The sequence below is a fragment of the Pteropus vampyrus genome, unplaced genomic scaffold, assembly GCF_000151845.1.
Source record: "Pteropus vampyrus isolate Shadow unplaced genomic scaffold, Pvam_2.0 Scaffold63, whole genome shotgun sequence".
NCBI classification, from domain to species: Eukaryota; Metazoa; Chordata; class Mammalia; order Chiroptera; family Pteropodidae; genus Pteropus; species Pteropus vampyrus.
Genome location: NW_011888844.1, coordinates 6,950,913 through 6,960,120, shown reverse-complemented (window position 1 = coordinate 6,960,120; position 9,208 = coordinate 6,950,913). Strand labels below are relative to the sequence as shown.

At 32.2% G+C, this 9,208-nt stretch overlaps 1 long non-coding RNA gene across 1 annotated transcript in view; it reads right to left on the bottom strand.

Annotated features, from left to right (window-relative positions):
- The window catches only part of LOC111740406, a 27,405-nt gene that overhangs the window by 2,367 nt on the left and 15,830 nt on the right, over nt 1-9,208 (bottom strand). Inside the window, exon 3 of the long non-coding RNA XR_002780604.1 lies at nt 8,784-8,794. This is a non-coding gene — a long non-coding RNA (uncharacterized LOC111740406). The remainder of the gene's footprint in view (nt 1-8,783; nt 8,795-9,208) is intronic.

The following is a 9,208-nucleotide window of genomic DNA, read 5'->3' as shown; positions in this document are numbered from 1 at the left end:
TTCCTTGATTGACAACTAAGATTGACAGGACACAGTGATTCATCTTTTTGCTTTCTGCGCATGTTTGTTTCCAGAATTCAGTCTGTTATAATGATATTAATGAATTTCCGGGCATATGCATCATATTATAATGATGGTATAATGAGACTCAGGTGAGTTGAAGGTCATTGGGGTCTTCATTGCGTAGGTGCGAGTAACTGGCTTAGACTGGTACCTAAATCTCTGCCTACTGGTTTCTTTGTGTGAGTTAAAAAATGCCTTCTGAGTTGCTTAATTGTGGGCAGATTAAGGTGGACCGCTTCTAGGATAGGATGACCTCTGTCTTTGCAGGCAGACCCAAAAACTCCCTAACTAACTTTCCTGCCTATCTCTTTCCAAAAATCCATGAACCCCCTTATTATTTGTATGGATGTTGAAAGATAGGAGGTCTCTTCTTCTGTATCTGCTTCCTACTGAAAATGGCCATAGTCCTTGCCTACAGGGGTTTCATGGAGCTCTTTCCCTTTCTGCTTCAGTCAGGGTGGGGTCTTGGGTTTCCTGCTGAAGTGCCACCTCAGTCCCTAGACAAGGAAAAGAAGATACAAACTTGTTATCTAAATCATACATCTATTAATTTCTGTTATTGATTTGCCTATTAAGTGAGTGAAGGGAAACGGGCTTGGTTAATATGTTTCTTAAAGAGTAAAAAGAAAGACTTTTGGCTTAAAGTCCCCTCCCCCCATCAGAGTCAAAGGGCCCTGCCTGGCTTACCACCATTTCTGCTTAATAATGGGCTGATGACCCTTATCAATAGCCAGAAGATCTGAGTCACCAGGGCAATTATCATGATTTGTGAGAGAGAGCCTTTTGCCAAAGAAAGGAGGGAAGAAAACTTAACTAGGTTTACTAAAAAGATTAACTCTGCAAGAGATGTCTCATTTCATTTCCTGCTAAAAGATTAAGAATTTTACAAATGATGTCCTGTCTCAATAACACTAAATGTAGGTGAGGATATGGAGAAACTTAAACATTTGTTGATGGGAATGTAAAAAGTACATAGATAGTAGTTTGACAGTTTCTATAAAACTAAACAGATGACTGTCACACAACCCAGCAATTGTACTACTGGGCATTTATCACAGAGAAATAAAAACTTATGCCCATACAAAAACCTGTACATGCATTTTCATAGCACCTATACTTGTAATAGTCAAAAATTCATTAAAAACTGGCTCAAAAAATAAACTGTGGTACATCCATACTGTGGAATAATACTAAACAATAAAAACATAATTATCAATTGATCCATGCAACAGCTGGATGACTCTCCAGAGATTAAGCTCTGTGGAAAAAAATCCCAAAATGTTACACATTATATGATGCCATTTATATAACATTCCTAAAAAGACAAAAAATTAGGAACAGAAAATAGATTAGTGGTTGAAAGGAGGTAAAGACAGATGAGAAGGGGGATGTATGTGGTGATAAAAGGACAACAAGAGAGATTCTCATGGTGATGGAAATGTTCTGTATCTTGAGTACATGACGTTGGTTTTCTGGTTGTAATTTTACTATAGTATTGCAAGATGTTTTCTTTAAGGCAACTGGGTAAAGGTTATATAAAATCTTAGCATTATTTTTTATAAGTGTGTATCAGTTTTCTCAAAATGAAATATTAAAAATGCTGTATAATTTTTTAAATCAGAAAAAAGGTTAAAACTAATTTGGACAAATAATATCTTAAAATTCTAAGGAATAAGACAGATTTAGAGCATTTAATTTTTCTTTCTGTCTTCATTAGTATCATAGTATTCCCGAGACTAGTACCTCATTTCAAATTTATAATGGATTTTCATTGAACGTCTTATATATATATATAGTTCTGGTAATTTTTCTTTGGCATATATCCATATATTACTTTTGTCATGATCCTTTTCTTCTTCGTCTTTCCATTGTGCACTCATTTATGTACCTGTAGTTGTTGTATTTTGGTCAAATTCAAATTCTGTTTGTTTGGGAAAGTTGTCAGTGACTAATCTAATCCCATGGATTACCATCTTATTTAAATAGCTAAATTTTAATTACACTCTATCTTGTCATTGTGTAAGGTAATCCCTTACCTTTAAGAATGCTCATTTCTCTGGAGCAGTGATCCTCAAGTGGAGGTTATTTTGCACCATTCCCCCATCCTTCAGGAGACATTTGGCAATGTCTGGAGACATCTTTGGTTGTCACAGCTTGGGAGCCAATACAACTAGCATCTAGTGGTTAAGGCCAGGGATGCTGCTAAATGCCCCACAATGCATAAACAGCCCCTACAACAAAGAATTATCTGTCCCAATATTTTAATAGTGCTGAAGTTGAGAAACCCTACTTTAGTTGTTAGCACAATATTTCTCCATTGTTGGCCAGAAACAAACAAAACAATCAAACAACTTGTTTTCTATGAAAAACAAGAACTATTTACATTGACCTTCTGGACATCTTCATTTGGCTATTTCCAAATTTTTTAAACTAATCATGTAGAAAACAAAAATCATTAATTTCTCCCCCAAACTTTATGTATTATTAGTAGAATTATTATTATTTTTTTCATCATCTCCTCAGTTTTGTAAGTAAACCCTGGAGGATCAAATTTAAAATTTTCTCTTCCTGAAAGCACCACATTTAATTAGCTAACAAACTGATCACTCTCTGAGGCAACCATAATAAAATTTTTATTGCTCTTCGAACTTCTTGCCCTTAAATATCTAGGGCCTTTGCACATGAACTATCTTTTTCCTCGATTCCATCCCCCACCCCACCCCACCCTGCTTTTTTTTAACCTGAACAGTTCCTACTTCTTCAAGAACCAGCTCTAGTACCACGTGTATGGTACCTTTCCTGGACACATGTTCCGAGTTTTCACAGAATTTTTATAGTATTTATAATTTGTCTTTTATTTATTCCCACATCTTTCATCCTAATAAAACAGATTATTATTCATCTTTGTATCCCTAGCACTCAGTACAGCATCTGGCATATTGCGGAGCCCCAGAAGAAGAATGTTAACTAACAGTTAGATAATTGGATAAATTTATGAATATAAAACAAATTAACACAATCCATACTGAAGTTTATACAGACTTCTTTGTCAATAGCAAAAGGGAAAAATGTCTTCTGAAGTACATTTGATATCACCAGTAATACACAGCATATTCTTCAAAAATAGATTTCAGAAAGTTAACATTTTCAATATATTAAAATTTCTATTAAAGTAAAAACTTCATGAATTACGATCTGTTAATTGTGCACTTAGATCTTTTTCTAATTGTGTATGAGCAAATACTCTACTATATAGGCTACTCACAGTAACATTTGCAGATTAACGAATATTTAAATTTTTAAAATTCATGTACATGACATTCAACTCAAGCAGAAGAAACCATGGCTAATCCATTTGGAATAAATTGATCTTAACAATTTCTGTTTGTTGCCAAAATTTTATCGATCACATTTTTTTATATGTACTTTGAGGATGACTTTTGCTTTTATTCAAAAATTATTTAAGATTCTTGAACAGTCAATTGAAACATTTTACATAATATATATTATCTGTATTTTTCTCTAAAGTTATATTACGATAAAGCGTCCTAGTGATTTGCTAATTTCTTGAGACTGACATTTTAAATATTAATACGAGTGTTTATTTTTCCATATCTAAATGTTTATTATTGCATTCAGGAAAAGAAGAAAATGTCCATAACTACTCACAGAATACGCATCTCTTCTTATGATGTCCTCAGTCACAGTCGCTTGCAATCTATTGCCCAGAAAACCTTACATTCTCCTTAGCTAAAGGGAGATAATTTGATCTATAATAGTATCTCTATCCCAACTTGATTATATATATATGTATATAATCAAGACATTTTCAGATTATAAGAGTTGGCTAAGAGTGGCCTATGGTTGCCAGCATTTAGGATATTACTTACTCTCCATTAGAAGATGAATAGGAAAATGTAAAAGACTTGAAATTCAAATGAGTCATGTATCTTTGTTGGTAACCTGCTAAAAGGGTTTCTCAGAGAAGATATCAATTTATTTAAATAGGATGAGTTTTAGATTACCAGTCAAGGTCAATATTTCCCTGCCCCAAACTATTTCTTATAGAATTAAGTAGAATGATAACTTACTTTAAAACAACTTTTCAAAGTAAAGTTTCTGATTTAAACTTTAAAGAAAATTAAGTAATTAGAAACATCTGCCATTCGATAAAAATATTACTAATTTAAAATTATAGGGCAAGTAGTATCTTAGATTAGTAGCTAATCATGATACTGATTAGTACGACTCTGCCTTATTTATAGAAACACCTATATAACTTCTTATGAATGTGAATGATTAATTCATTCATTCATCATTTTTTTAATATATATAGTACATGTTATGTTATATGCTAAAAGGTGTGTTGCACATTGGAACTAAAAAGATGATTTATACCCAGGCTTTTCCTCAAGAAACTCACTGAGTAATAGAAGTGACATACATGTATAAAAATCCATTTGCACATGGAAAATGAGAACTCTGTATTTCTATATCCTAATTAATATTAAGCCAAATATATTAACAAATCTTTTTTAGATACTGTTTCTCAGAAGGCCTTTTGTGTAATGAAAAAATAAAATACAGGATGCATGAGAAAAAGGAGTTTTATTACGACAACGAAGGGAATGTGACCATGACAAGTTTAAAAATCTTCTATTTCTAAAAATGATTAGCCAGAGTGATCGTTTAAGTAGTTTTTAACATTAAGTGTATTCAATAATTTTTAACCTAGTAAGTGATCAATACTGATTTGAAATCAACTAAAAATTAAATCTAGGGATTTTGTAACTCTCCTACGTGAGAATTAGGTTGGACATTTATGGATAAGTAGCCAACAACATTATTGTTTCACATTTAGGGCACAAAAGCAAAGATTACATACACACACATGCACATACATACACGCAGTAGAATTTTTTAAAAATTGCTTTCCATTTTCTTCCATATTCTGTCCTGTAGCCAAAAGAAAATAAACTCTCATTGCTCTTCTGCTATATGTACCAACCGGAGCTCTTTCACACCATCTCAAAGCTAGTGGAACTAAACTCTTCTTGGCCAGTGATCTAAAAACTACTCTGCATGTAGCAGAGTGGCTGGCAACTTAGTCTCCAGATACACTTTATTTAGGGTCCAGTGTGTTTAGGATTATGCGTGGACAGTGACCTAACATAAATTCTCTCTGCCTGAGATTTGTAAGAGCCACAGGTATTCCATTATTATTTCGTAACAGACTATTTCCAGCTTCTCACTCTGTGGGGAGAGAAAAGGAGAAATTGGCTGCAAAACTAACTTTTGCAAATGAGTCAACACAATCTTGTTGGGATTAAAAAAATCTATCAGTAACCTATCATTCTCTAGATAGAACAAGCAGCAAGAAAAAATGCTACAGAGTAGAAAAAAATAAATTAAATACTAGAGAGAAATGTGTTTAATTAAATGTTCACTACTCACTTATTATTTTTTGTTTTTTTCTACCATTGGCTTCTTGCAAACTAGAAGAAAAGAACTAAAACTTAATAAAAGTTAATATTACTGTTGTGTATATATTTTTATATACTTTTCTAGGATGTTAAATAACAACCCCACTCTGATTCCACTAATGTGACATTTTCTCCTCTTTTAAACATTCATAGATATTCAAAGTGGAGAAGCTTTACAATAGAAGTTTACCAAAAATGTGTTATTGTCTCTTCGATTTCCAATCTTTCAAGTGGTTATATATATGACAAAGATGTGTCAGACAGAATCTTTATCATTCAGTAGCATACAATACAATGTGACCAGAAGACATGGATAAGGTAGTTGGAGTAATTAATAAAAATAATAATAATAAAGTGAATTTAAAGTACAATGGGAGGAAAAGAAAGGGAAAATAGTCATGAATAGAGGAGAGGGAATTTCATTGATTTGAGGAATTGGTCACAACGTGCTTAATCTTCACTTTTTCACTATTCTGTCACATTGATATTGTAGAGGAAAAATTAAAATTGTTAGAAAGTATTTAAATTTTTCAGCCACTTGAGCTGATTCCATGTATCCTATGGAAATCCTTCTTAATCTTGAGGAAAGGACCAAGTTGCTTTTTAGATAATTTAGAACTGGAGAATAGTGAATGACTCTTCAGCTGAACGTAATACAAATGTAGTTAAGGCAGCTTTAGGACAACTTGCACTTAATTGAGGCCCAAGTGAATTTAGTTAGGTTTTTTTTAAAACAACAAATATGACTGGAGAAAATGCCTTTAATGCATCTTTTGCTCATTGTCACAAATTGATTAAAGAATTCATGAACATATTAATATAGAGACTAAATACATATGAAGAGGCATCTTAATTTTTCCAAGTTTGATGGGGTAACTTACCAACGAAAGAAGATTGGACAAACAAATCAAACCTAATGAACCTCACGAATGTTTCTGTTCAGCTTGCCAGATACCTAAATGCTATCTGTTTGTCAGAGTATGTTTTCTTCCTGGACATATTATTAATAATTAGAAACACTGAACAGCATTCAGTAGAAGAGTTTTGAAGGGGAACTGCAGAACTATAGGCTAATATTTCTTTCTTGCAAATGGATTTACTAAAAAACAATGATCACATTTAGTTGTTTGATTCAAATTGAGAAGGGTACTGGCAATGAAAATTTGAGAAAAAAATTTCAATGTCTTAGCACATGACAATAAAAAATGTAGCCAATTAGAAGAAAACCACTCACATAGCATCTCTGCTGAGGTCTCCAGATTCCTGTCAGAATGTATAATTAATTAGATTACTGTGTTCTTTCATGAAGTTTTAAATTAATGCAGTAATTAACAGTATTTAATACAGAGGTATATACGTCACTATTTGCAGACGCACTTTTATCAGTAGATGCAAAGCAGATATATTTCCTGTTGGAAATAGGTCATATTGCTCTTGGGGAACCTTACTTTTATTAGTTTTTCTGTTTCTTCATTGTTTGACAGGTTCCACAGAATCATTTTTTTTACTTTTAAATATCACATATAGATAAGAGGGGGACAATTTTAAAAGTTTCTGATGAGGTGTTATTTGACTAAGATATAAATAGTTATCACATTTAATTTCTTAATTATTAGCTAAAATTTAGATGAGAAATGGTTGGGTTTTTTTCTTGTAAAAGCTATAACAGTTTTGGAAAATATAATATTTCTGTTTCTGTATAAAATATTAAAATTGAGTACTGATCCATGATTGAATAAGATAATACAGATTCCTTTTCTGCTAAAAACAAACAAAAAAATAAGCTATGTAAATATATTTTATAAACTTTATAGCTAAGCTTAAAAAGAAAAAGAAATTTCCAAGTTCTGCAAACAAAGCAGAAACTCAATGCCAAAAGAGAAAATTGAGGTAAATATTTCTGTTGGCCTACTGGCTATTAAACCTAGGGCTGAAAGCTTGGATTTTAACATCCAGAAAGATGGAAGATACATGGCTATAGACTTACAGAAAGTAGAATACTGGTCCTAAGAACTTGAATATAACAAGGATCTTTGATTTATCATTCAATTTTTGAAATAGGACTAGAAAATGTCTGCCTATATGTCTCTTGGGTTTCTAGATAGAAAACAAAGGCATAGTATAAGAAATCCAAATCACAAGGCTATGCTAAACCTAAGTACAAGCTCCAAATTTACACTACCTATTTAGTGCAAAAATTCCAAGTTTATAAATTAACAATGGAAAAAAGAAAAACTGGTATATTTGTGAAACCACTGGAAACATACCAACAACAATAGAAAAACTTATCTAGGAAAACTACTGTGGTATATAGATTTTTCATGGATGGAGGGGGCAGGGAGAAAGTTACTTTCATTGAAGAAGAGCTCACAAATAATGTTACAAATCTCTGAGGGAATAAATCACAAGGAAGGAAATTCAACCAAAGCAAAAAACAGGAGAATTTGTCTCCCAGTTATTAAAAAGGAAAGAGTTGTATGAGAAAGACTATGGAGCTAGTATTTTTATAATGAATTATAAGCAAAAAAGCTTAGAAAGGAAAAAAAAATGCAAAAGAAGAGGACTTTATGGCAATAAGACATATATCATTCACAATTAATTAATCGGATAATTATTACCTGTTAGAAAACAAAATAGATATTCTCAGACTGAATTTAATTTAAAAATGGACATCTGGTCCTGTATATGACAGAATAACTTATATTGGAATAATCCTTCTATGAAAAACAAGTAGGAAATCTGAAAAAAAAAAAGACTTACATAAAATAACTGTTTAAAATTAAAGTAGAGCACCAATGCAAGCCAAACTTGAAGCATTTTTTTTTCTTTGAAGAAAACGAATCTCATAAGATAGTCTCCACATTCACTTTGAATTTTTCATTGAAGGCATTTTCTATTTTCTCTCACAGAGAAAGAATTTGAGTAAAAAGTGGGAGTATTACCAGATTGAGAAAAAACACCAGAGTTCAAAGGTGTCAGTGCGGCTGGAATTTGAGGGCAAAATCTTAAAGAGAAGGAAATTGCATAGAAATGAGGGCAAATATATGTCTACAAACTCTCCTGTTAATGACAGTTTCTTAGATTGTACACGTATAAGATGAGACATCAAGAGACACAGCAGAAACTGTAGCAGGGAGACTAGAGGGATCCACAGAGATTTCAGCAGGCACTCACTATTGGGGTGACAGGGGTCAGGTTCAAGCCCTGCCAATACTCTAAGCTCCTTTTAGTTGAAACAATAGATGGGGCTACCTTAAAAGAAATAGCCATAGCCCATGATTTAAGACCATAATAAAATGGAAATAAATAACCATAATAAATCCTAAAATAAATCTTTGACTAAATAAAGATTTCCAGCTGATTTTCTATGTATCTATCAAAAGAAAATTTAACTCTCTTTGAAGAAAGAGAGCATAATCAAGAACATTTACATTTGTATTCTATGATGTCCAGCATCTAATCAAAAACTAAAATGATGTGCGGTATGCTAAAAAACCAGGATCAAAATGAATGAAAACCCAGAGAAAAAAACAATTAATAGAAGTAGAATCATGGTTGATTAGGATATTTGAATTATTAGAGGGAAACTTTAAAATAACAATGATTAATAAGTTCAAAAATAGAGAAAAATATTGGTAATTTCATGACACATATGGTGTCTT